This window comes from Mus caroli, chromosome 9 (genome assembly GCF_900094665.2).
Source record: "Mus caroli chromosome 9, CAROLI_EIJ_v1.1, whole genome shotgun sequence".
Classification (NCBI taxonomy): domain Eukaryota; kingdom Metazoa; phylum Chordata; class Mammalia; order Rodentia; family Muridae; genus Mus; species Mus caroli.
This window is the reverse complement of record NC_034578.1, coordinates 33,729,408-33,741,360: the sequence shown is the minus strand read 5'-3', so window position 1 is coordinate 33,741,360 and position 11,953 is coordinate 33,729,408. Positions and strand designations below refer to the sequence as shown.

Genomic DNA, 11,953 nt, shown 5'->3' with positions numbered 1-11,953 from the left:
CTCCCTCCCTCCCTCCCTTCCCCTCCTCCCCTCCCCTTCCTCTCTTGGATGTGGGGCTGGGAGAGGGAGGGGGTGGGATGAGAATTGACTTTGCTTATTGGAAGGTAAAAATGCATGAAATCCGAGTATTCAAAAGCTTGGGGTCCATCAGTTAGCAAGCCATCCTCTGTGCTCCAAGGCCACTGTAACAGGCTCTGTGAGGCAGGGACTGCTCTTTGCACACCACAAGTCTCCTTTGCCAGCTGCACCTCTTTTAGGCTGTGGCAAAAGAGATCCTCAGAAGAGACTTCAAGGCCAGAGGAGGAAAGTGCACCTCCTGTCTGCTTCCTGTCTGCTCCCTATGCCTGACAGAGTCACCAACAGTTCTTCCTGTCCCCAGAGCAGCAGCTCAGTCCAGAAGCACGTACATCCCAATTTCAGCACACAGTCACCCACCAGTATCCTAAGATGTCCGAGTTTCAGCTGCAGGAGGCAAGTTTTAATAATTCTAACTTTTCTTTGTCCTTTTAGACCAAGAACTGGCGGATAGCTGCCTCTAGCAGTGTCTGTCTCTGTAACAGTGTGTGCCCAACTAATAATTAACATTAAATTCCATAATGTAAAGTGGTTTCTGAGTCCCAATAAGACTGTGATTAGTTTAAGTGAAAATCAAACCAGACTTTGTTTTACTTAGAAACTTGTTGATTAACATAAAAATTTAACAGAAAATTAAGCATGTGCATCTAATTCTTTGTCCTTCAGAAATGCCGTTATTTTAAAAGCTAAGCCTAGTTAGAGCAGCAGAGAGTGAACAATGCTAAGACTGTGAAAGCTGGAAACCACATTTATCTAGCAGAACAGAGACATCTGAATCCTAAACCATCAGTGAGAGAGTCAGAGAAACATTTTGTACCAAAATTCACAAAAGATAAAGGACTAGTAGGTGTCAGGTATCAGACCTAGAAGTGAAAGGTGGGGGATGAGATAGGGACAAGCATTTTTTTTAAAGGTCAGTCAACACTGTTAGAAAGTCAGTTGTGTCCCTCAGTTCTTTCCTGTGTTCATGCCTTGCCCTAACAGATAGCTAAGCTTTCTAGTCCCAAGAGTAGTATGATCTCTGAACTGGGAGATACAGAATTTACAAGGATGGAAATGCCAAACCCAGGGTCTCATTGTTGGGGTCTCATTGTTGTGAAGAGACACCATGACCAGCGCAGCTCTTATAAAGGAAAATATTTAATTGGGGGCTGGCTTGCAGTTCAGAGGCTTAGTACACTGTCATCATAGTCAGAAGCATTGCAGCATGCAGCCAGATATGGTACTGGAGAGGTAGCTGAGAGTCCTACATCTGGATTGGCAGGCATCAGGAAGAGAGTGACACTGGATCTGGCTTGGCCTACACCCCGTGACATAGTTCCTCCAACAAGGCCACACCTACTTCCAACAAGGGCTCAAGTCCTAATCTTTTCAAATAATGTCACTCCCTATGAGCTTATGGGGGCCATCTTCATTCTATCCTCCAAACCCAGAATATTACATTTTGAGTACAAAGGCTTCCCAACACCTTTCTTCCCCAGAGGAAAAAGCAGTGTCACTGGGGCTGGAGAGATGGCACAAGGGTAGACGAGCATTCATTTACTCTTCTTGTAGAGGGCCAGTGTTTGGTTCCCAGCACCTATATTAGGTGACTAACAACCACCCATAATTACAGCTCCAGGTAATTTACTAGACCCTACAGGTACCGATAGGCACATACACATACACACAGGCACACAGTCTCATACATATACATAAGTAAAAAATTAATATTACAAAGTGCTTTCCTAAGGCTAAGTGTTCTAAGGCTGTCCTAAAAAAGCTGTCCTAAGGCTAAGTGATATCAGGAGATCTTGGCAAATACACCATCAAATCAGTTAGAAATTCACATGATCAAGACCATCACCCAGGAGGCTTTCTGGTTCTGCACTGTTGAGTAAAATAACTACTAAGCAACCAAGGACTATAAGATATGTTAGGATAGATGGGGGGGGGGGTTATATTTACAATCCGAGGGTGGGGGAGGGCTGTTGTTGTTTTGATGATGCTGTTGTTCCTCCTCTTCCTTCTCCTCTTCTTCTTTCCTCTTTTTTTTTCTTCTTTTTCTCTTTTCTTCTTTCTTTTTCTTGCTTGTCACCTCTTATGCCATGAACTCAGAGGATCCAACAGCTCCGGCTCCTTCTCTGTGGTTTTCACACAGCTTCTGTGGGCCAAGCAGGCTGGCACCTCTCTTGAACCAAGGTACCGTCCTCCTTTACTTCCCTCCTTTGCTGGCTCTATTCCTGAACACTTTTCCCAGTGTACGGCTCAGGACACAGGCTCAGAAGAAGTGTCCTCAGAGGATCACGTGACCACAGAAGTTTCACATTAGACTGGCTAACCCAAGACCCTATTTCCAACAAAGAGGAAGGAGAAAGAGGAAGATGTAAGGGGGAATGGGAAGAAAAAAGGGAGAGGAGAAAATCTGTAAAAAATTTAAAAAGAACGAGAGCTGAGAGTTGGTTTAATGGCCAGGAGTGACCTGCTGCTCTTTCAGGGGATCCTAGTTCAGTTCTCAACACCCATATCAGGTGCCTCATCACCACCTGTCACTCCAGCTGCAGGGGATCCAACAGTTCTGGCTTCCATGGGTACCTGCACTCAAGAACACACCACACACACACAAGCACGCAAGCATGCACATACACATTTAATAAAAACAAATCATTAAGTTTTTAACAATAACAATTTTTTTAAAAGAACAAAGAAACAGAAGGGGATAATTTATGAAGGTCTGGAGAGATGGCTCAGTGGGTAAAGGCACTTGCCACCAAACCTAACAACTTGAGTTCTATCCCTGTAACCCATATAGTAGAACTGACTCTCAAGTGTTGTTCTTTGACCTCCACACATATATCATGGAATGCACATGCTATATTTAACACAAATACAAAAAGAAGTATAGCTTTTAAATTACTATCTTAAAATTATGAATAATTCAAGAAATAGTTGCAGAACTGAAATATTCTATAACTTATCTAGAATGATAGATAAAAGCAGATCCACTTCAAGGAGCATGCTATAAATTAGTGAGATCTGATCAAGGCAAAAAGAAAAATCCTACTCGTACTCAGGGATGGAAAGAAATTAATGGTTCACACACACACAAAGGTTAAGAATGCTGAAGCACTGCCAACCTCTCACTAGTGCACTGGAAACTCCGTCATAGTTCTATGGGGAATTATCTCAAGCCAAGAATCCCGTTCCCCACCAAACCATCACAACCATGAAAGCAAAGCAGAGACTTTTTAAAAATGTGACATGTGTTGAATATTTTCTATTTTCTCTTCCAAGCCTTCATCCTGCTTCAGTGGCCATGAGAAAGTGAGCTGTTCTAATGGCATCCTTGGAAAGCAGGGGATAGCAAGGTGATGCTGGTTATTCCTCTTGGCTACCACTTTGGTTTCCATGGATTCCTGCATCCACCACCAAAGGCCACAGCTCTAGCCAAGCATCCTTTCCTGCAGCTACTTTCCCTATGTCTTAGTCACTTCTTCCCCTCCATCCTTTAAGCTCAGTCTATACCATGTGTCCCATCCCTTTGTTTACTCTGGAGCATCAGGTTACTGTGACACTAACTCTGCAAAGCTACTGTATATTTCTATGATCTCCAGGTCCAGGTCCACGAGAGCTTGCTTGAGTCAGGATGAGCTCAGCTAGACATCATTACTTCAAGCTTTAGCTCCTAGAACAACAGTGCTTTGCATTGTACACAATGTGTGATTACAGCTACTCTCTTCCAATGTTTTTCATCTTTCTTATCAGCTATTTTTCTCTAATGGCTGCATCAGAGGCTCATAAGTACAAACAAGAGTACAGATGTTCCTTCACTTAAAGTGGCTTACATCAAATAGGACCATCAAAGTTGAAAGTACCATAAATGGAAAGACCTGGATAACCCTAGTCTAGTAAACATCATAGTTCAATCTTAAACGTGCTTAGAACATTCTTATTAGCCTAAGGTTGGTCAAAATAATCAACATAAAGCCTGTAATACAATCAAAGGTTAGATATCTCACACAACTTAGTGAATTGCTATTATTATAAAAATATTAAAATGCAATCGAGTGATGATAGTGCACGTTTTTAATCCCAGTACTCTAGAAGCAGAGGCGGGAGGATCTCTGTAAGATGTAGGCCAGTCTGATCTAAAGAGCTAGTTCCAGGACAGCCAGGGCTACATAGAGAAACCTTGTCAATAAATAAATAAATAAATAAATAAATAAATAAATAAATAAAGGCAACACAGTACACTACAGTGACTCAGTTGCTGATCACCCTACCAGGAGCTGCAGCCAACTGCTGTATTTTTATGATGATATGATTATCACAGACAGCTAGCCTGGGAAAACAGGAATTTCTTCTGAATCTGTGTCCCTTTCATACCATCATACACAGCTGAAAATCTGTAAGCCAAACCATCATAAAGCAGGGACTACGTTAGTTTACTTCTTCACTGCTGTGACCACGTTACTCAATGGAAGGGTCACTTTTGGCGCACAGTTTCAGACTCCAGTGTTCCAGAGCAGAGAAAGCATGGTAGAGTTCAGGGCAGTGGGAGTGTGCGTCACAGGCCACTCATTTCATGGCAGACCAGGCAGCAGAGCAGTCAGGCTCAGGTATTTGTCTATAGTCTTCAGAGGCCTGCCCCTACTAACATACCTCACCAACTTGGCCCCAGGATTCCACAGCCGCCTAAAGTAGTACCACAAGCTGAGAAACAAGGATTCAAATAGAAGTCAGTCAAATTTGCCTTCAAATTTGAACAGGAATTATTTGCCTATGGCATCTCTTAGGCTTAAAATTAGAAACAGTGTGGTCTCACATTCCCCCTTGCCATTGGCCTCACCAAGTCCTATGGCCCATCCACTGTAGATATGAAAGGGCCTGCACACAGATAAAGCTGAAGATTTAAAGTCCATTTCCCTGAGGCTGGAGAGAGATGGCTCAACAGTAGAGCTTGCTATTCTAGAGAACCAGTTTGGTTCCCAGCATCTACATCAGGTAGCTTACAATCATCTTTTCTGACCTCCACAGGCACTCTCTCACACGTGTACATAGACATACATACATACATACATACACACATACATATACACACACATATTTGCACAAAAATAAAAATGAAACATAAAAATGTTTTTCAATTAAGTTGGGATTAGAGAGATGGCTTAGTGATTAAGGCCACTTACTGTTCTTGGAGTAGACCTAGATTTATTTCCCACATAGAGGCTTATTTATAACTGTCTATAATTCCTGTTCCATGGAATATGGTGTCTTCTTCTGCCCTCCAAGGGCAGCAGGCACATACACATACACTTACATACATACATACATACATACATACATACATACATACATACATACATTCATACCAGCAAAACACCTATATACATAACATAAATCTTTAAAAAAATAAAGCCCATTACTCAACCTGACACCCCTGCTTACGTCTTTATAAATATTTCCTTTATTAAATCCATCTCAATTACCTCCATTTGAGTATGCCATATGTTGCCTTCTTGGCTGCAGATAGATGCAAGAATAGGTACCAGGAGGGGCTCAAGAAAACACACTCCCAAAATAGTAGTCTGATATTTTGTTGCTCTCATGTAGTTGAGAAGCACACAACCACCCTCCCCTTTAGGAGAAAGTAGAACACTGGCAACTCAAGGTATTCAGCGAAATAACAGAGGCAACCTATCACTGGTGGCAGCATGGAGTGGATTCAGGTGGAGGGCAACAGATAGAAACTGACTGTGGCACTTAGTTGCCATGGTAACAATAATGATTCTAAAGACTGTAATCAGATGATGGCTGCTGAATACTCTTAGGACAGTAAACAAGAGGAAAAATATATCAAGTGCCTTAAATATTCAACTCGAAATCTGATGAGAAGTCAGAAGTCTCTATGGCATCTCTGACAGAGCCTGTCTCCTTTGGTCACTGGACTGACATGAAAAAGGATCAAGACTAAAAATTCTTTTAATGGCTGCAGGGTTAAAATCCTAATTAAGCACTGAAATCTGGAAAGCTGGTAGTATAATCAGTCTAACAGAAAGAATGTTCTAAAGAGACACTTGTGTCCACTGCTTTGACTCACAGACTACAAGAGCAATGGTCCCTGAAAAATTGCAGTTTTCCCAGGCATCTCATGCCAGAGGAAGAAATTTTCACCAAGAATGGAAATAGCTAGCCGGGTGTGGTGGCACACGCCTTTAATCCCAGCACTCGAGAGGCAGAGGCAGGCGGATTTCTGAGTTTGAGGCCAGCCTGGTCTACAAGTGAGTTCCAGGACAGCCTTATACAGAGAAACCCTGTCTCAAAAACAAACAAAAAAAAAAAAAAAAAAAAAAGGAAGGAAGGAAGGAAGGAAGGAAGGAAGGAAGGAAGGAAGGAAGGAAGGAAGGAAGGAAGGAAGGAAGGAAGGAAGGAAGGAAGGAAGGAAGAAAAATGAAAAAAGAATGGAAATAGCTTCCAGTTCAGACATACTGTGACTGTGGCTGAAACTACTTAGCTATCCACACCTTGGCTCAACTACTTATACCTAAACCTCATGCCAGGACTCTGAAGACAGACTTGGAGGGCTGCCAGCCTTCTATATCTCTCTTCTCCATGTATAAATTATATATGTCTCCTTTTTCTGTGTTTCTCTAGTTCTTGTTTGCTTAATTGACCTCTTGAGGACAGAGGACAAAGCCTGATTTATTTATAAGATCTGACAGGCTCAGACTTGAGCCTAATAACTCTGCTAACAGTATGACAATGAAGTGATCAGGCACTTGACTAGCATACAGAAGGTTCTGGATTAGATCTCCACCACGGAGGGGAAATACCTTAAAATCTGCAGCTTCAGTCTCCCACAATAAGCTAACTGTGCTAATGGGAAAGTAATGAGACCTTGAAATGTTGGAAAGAGATAAACAGATACAAGTGAGACCAGAATCTAAGCTGAATCTGTCCTAACCCTCCAAAAGGAGGGTGGTAGCTGCTCATTTGCAGTAAATTAAAACATTTCAAGGACCATGACCTTGGAAGGTGCCACTTAACAAAATGTGATTTTTCTAAATATCTGCTTCCACGGTCTTCAATTGTTTCCGGACCCACAAGGAAAATCAAATGCCAACACAGTTCAGATGATAAAGTGTAAAATCTAGGCCTAAAAGGAGATAGAATTTTTACCAAAAGAGTAGCAGAAGTTCAAAGTCTTAAATCAGGAGTCTGGGATCATGTATTCAATGGGATTTTTATGGTTGTTAGGCCAAGAAGAATATAACAAGATTTGATTAAGAGGAAGGTGCTGAGGTAGATGCACTATGGGAAATTGGGATTTACTGATATAGTCTGAGAAAGTAGCACTGAGTCAGCTAAGCTCTCCAAAAGTAAGCAAAGCTGAGACAACAGAAGTTCCTTGGAACATAGCAGACATGAATAAGTAGTTAAAACGCTAGAGGACAGCTTGATATGCTATATGTGTTTTGATCCATGGCTGCTTGGCCATACTCTTCTCAGAGGACCAAAGGCATTAAGAAATTATGGAAGCTCCTACAGCTGATAAACACTTTTGTAAAGTAACTGGATACAAAATTAACTCACAAAAAATCAGTGGCTCTCCTATATACAAATGACAAATGGACTAAGAAAGAAACCAGGGGAACAAAGCCTTCCAGAATAGCCTCAAATAATGTAAGGTAACTCTAACCAAGCAAGTGAAAGTCTTGAATGATTAAAAACTTCAAGTTACTAAAGAAAGATATTAAAGAAGATATCACAAGATGGAAAGACCTCCCATGATCATGGAGTGGTAAGATTAGCATAGTAAAAATGGCCATTTTCCCAAAAGTAATCTACAGATTCAGTGCAATCCCCATCAAAGTCCCAATACAATTCTTCACAGATCTTGAAAGGACAAATTTCACCTTCATATGGGAACACACACACGCACAACCAAAATAGTTAAAACAGTTCTAAATAATAAGAGAACTGCTGGAATTATCACCACCCCCAATTTCAAGTTGTAGTACGGAACTATAATAATAAAAACTGCATGGCAGTGGAACAAAAATAGACAAGGTGATCAATGGACTCAAACTGAAGACCCAGACATAAGTCCACACACCTGTTGACACCTGATTTAGTAATAAGTCAGAAATACATACTAGAAAGAAAGACAACATTGTTTATGAATGGTGCTGGGCAAGCTAGGTGGCTGCATATAGAAGAATCCAAATAGTTCCACACTTATCACTCGGCACAAAACTAGCACTAAATAGACCAAAGACCTCAGCATAAAACCAGATGCGCTGAACCTGATAAAAGAGACAGTGAGGAGCCAGGCAATGGTGGTCCATGCCTTTAGTCCCAGTACTTGAAAGGCAGAGGCAGTGGGATCTCTGTGAGTTTGAGACCAGCCTGGTCTACAGAGCTAGTTCCAGGACAGCCAAGGCTACACAAAGAAACACTGTCTTGAAAAACCAGAAGGGGAGAGAGAGAGAGAGAGAACCTTGAACTCATTATTGGTTCTGGAAAAGACTTTTTAAATAAAACACTGTCAACACAGGCACCAAGATCAGCAGTTAATAAATGGGACTTCGTGAAACTGAAAATCTTCTGTAAGGCAAAGGACACTGTCATTCAGACAAAGTATCAACCTACAGAAAGGAGAAAGGTTTTTACCAACTACAAATTCGATAGAGGGCTAATATCCAAAATATATAAAGATCTCAAAAAAACAGATATCCAGAAATCAAGTAACCCAACTTTCAAGTGGGGTACAAAACAGATCTAAACATAATTCTCAATACGGGAATTGCAAGTGACTGAGAAACACTGAAAGAAGTGTTCCGCATGCTTAGGCACCCAGAAAATGCAAATTAAAATTACTATGAGATGACAGTTCACGCTTCTGAGGATGTGGAGTAAGGGGAGTACGCATTCATTGCTGGTGAGAGTGAAAAGTTGTGCAGCCAGTATGGAAGTCGGTGTTGTGGTTCTTCAGGAAGATGAAAATCTATCTACCTCAAGATCCAGCCATACCACTCTTGGGCATACACCTAAAGGATGCTTCATCCTACCACAGAGACACTTGCTTAATCATGTTCATTACTGTCCTATTCATAATAGCCAGAAACTGGAAGCAACCTGGATGTCCCTCAACACAAGAACTGATAAAGAAAATGTGGCACATTTATGCATGGAGCATTGTTCAGACACTAAGAAATGAAATCATAAAATTCACTGGTAAATGATAGAACCAGAAAAAAAATCATCCTGAGTGAGATATCCCAGACTCAGAAAGATGAATATAGTATGTACTCACTTATATAAGGATATTAGCTGTTAAGTCAGTGATCCACTACAACCAATAGAACCACAAAGGTTAGGCAAAGAGCAAAGGACTAGAATGACAGATAATCTCATTCAGAAAAGAAAATAGTTACGAATGGATGGAAGGGCTGGAGCAAGAAGACCAAATGGAGAATGAAAAGGAAGGATGAGGAAAGAAATAGAGAGAGAGAGAGACAGCTAAAAATAACAGCCATTTGAAGGGTAGTATCAAAACCTAATACAGTAGCTTCTTAAAATACATACAAATATAAAAGTGGTCTAAATGAAATCACCAATTGAGATACAGAACCCCAACTGGCCATCTCTTGTCACCAAGTGAAGCTTCCAGTCCCAGGACTGGGTTACATCTAATTGAGTTTCTCATGGCCGAGGGGTGCCATGAGAATCCCTAAACAACCCAAGCTGTTGTTACCAAGACTATAGGTTGCTCTCCATAAACTGACAGCTAGGCCCCATTGATAAACACAACATCTACACAACTCATTGAAAATGGTGAAGTCAAACTAGTGCCTACATAGAGCCTGTATTCATTCTAGCATCTTTGGTGCAGGATGTTACTCTACATGCTACCAAAAGAGAAACATGAACACCAACCCAACCACAAACGCTTCAATCTACAGTGATGCCTGGCCTGTCAGATATACGAGAACAAAGGTAGCACAAAGCTTGCAGGCATAACCAACCAATCTCTGATTTGACGTAAGGCCCACTCTATATGATAGAATCCATATCCAACACTGCTTGGGTGGCCAAGAACACGAGAATATATAACCCATGGTCCTAGGGTCAAACCACATACTACTGCTGTTCTAAAACAAAACAAATGAACAAATGACCTCTAATGACATTCTGCTATACTCACAGATCAGGGCCTTGATCAGCCATCATCAGAGAAGCTTCCTCCTGCAGCAAGTGAAAACAAATATGGAGACCCACAGCCAGACAGAATGCATAGAGTGAGAGACTGAAGAGTATTCTGCCCTAAATGAGATATTTCTCCATCATAGAGGCTGAGTTAGCATGTGGAGGGCCTGCACTGGTCTGTACCAGGTCCTTTGTGGTCCTGGTGTTTTTATGGGCTTCCTGAACTTGCAAACATCCCTGCTTCTTTTGACTTATCTTTGGATTCTTTGTTTGTTTATTCAATTCCTATGTGTTGGTTTTGTTTTATCCTACTATATTTTATTTTATTATTATCCCTTAGAAACCTGTTTGCTTTCTAATTAGAGACAGAAAGGGAGTGGATTTGGATAGGGAAACTGGGACAGAACTGGGAGGAGTAGAGGGAGTAGAAACCATAATCAGGATATAGTATGTGAGAAAAAAATCTTTTTTTTTTTTTCGGTAAAAGGAGAAAAAAAGAAAGAAATTGAACTGACTCTAATGATAAAATCTAAAATGCCATCTTGGCTGACTAATGTAAGTATCCTTATTAAAAACAAGTCCAAACCAGGCATGGTGGCGCACACCTTTAATTCCAGCACTCAGGAGGCAGAGGCAGGTGGATCTCTGAGTTCAGGGCCACTCTGGTCTACAGTGTGAGTTCCAGGATAGGTAGGAGTACACAGAGAAACCTTGTCCAAAAAAGGGGGGGGGGGGCAAAACAAAACAAATAAACCAACAAAAACAGGTCCAAAATGGAGTTTTGGTCTAAGATCAGTGGGATTTTGTGATTTCTGGCCTCAGAATGTATATTCTGAGTCAATGTTTCATAACAAGGAAACTCCTGTAGAGATCCCCTGATTCATAGAGTGGGATCTACTATGGCCAGAAGAGGGTACCAAGCAGCAAACAGAAACTCCTAGAATCAGGCCAACCTAACCCAATCTCCCTTAATAACCCAAAAGCAAAGCCACCGTCCTGAGGGATTACAGACTTGATTATACTTAACAATGACTATACACAGAGTTGTAATTCCAACCGCATCCCTGACTGGTTTCCTTAGTGGCTCGTTCAGCCTCCACAGACTTTAGGAGAATGACTGTACATTATCATGCACTCACTACTGCCATCATTCGTGACTGATTCTGGATGCAGTAACTTTGTGAAGTGAAAACAGTGAAGCCCTTGGAAGCTGGTGTGTAGAAATGAGCTTAACAAAATCTTTCCCCTACCACTCCTATCATCAAAGATAGTCAGAAGCACTCTAACCTCTTGTAGCAAAGAAAAGGATGCTACCTCAACCTATCACTAATAGTATAGTGATGCCCTGGTTTAAATGCTATAGAACTTTGTGTATAGTATAACACTTTATGTATTAGTAATGTGATAGAACACTCAAAGAATTGCCACATCCCTGGAGATCCAAAAGGTTCATGTCGTGATACATTTTCTAAAGTATTTCTCACTCTGTGGCTGTTTGTCCATCATGGATCTGACCTTCATGCTGACTTCACTCAAACTACATAGGCCTTCTTCTTCTCCTCCTCCTTCTCCTTCTCTCTCTCTCTCTCTCTTTTTTTTTTTTTTTTTTTTTTTTTTTTTTGGTTTTTCGAGACAGGGTTTCTCTGTATAGCCCTGGCTGTCCTGGACCTCACTCTGTAGACCAGGC

At 41.3% G+C, this 11,953-nt stretch overlaps 1 protein-coding gene across 1 annotated transcript in view; it reads right to left on the bottom strand.

Moving 5' to 3' along the window:
• Positions 1–11,953, bottom strand: part of Siae (sialic acid acetylesterase) — a 93,556-nt gene that overhangs the window by 56,407 nt on the left and 25,196 nt on the right. The gene's annotated exons all lie outside the window — the stretch shown is intronic.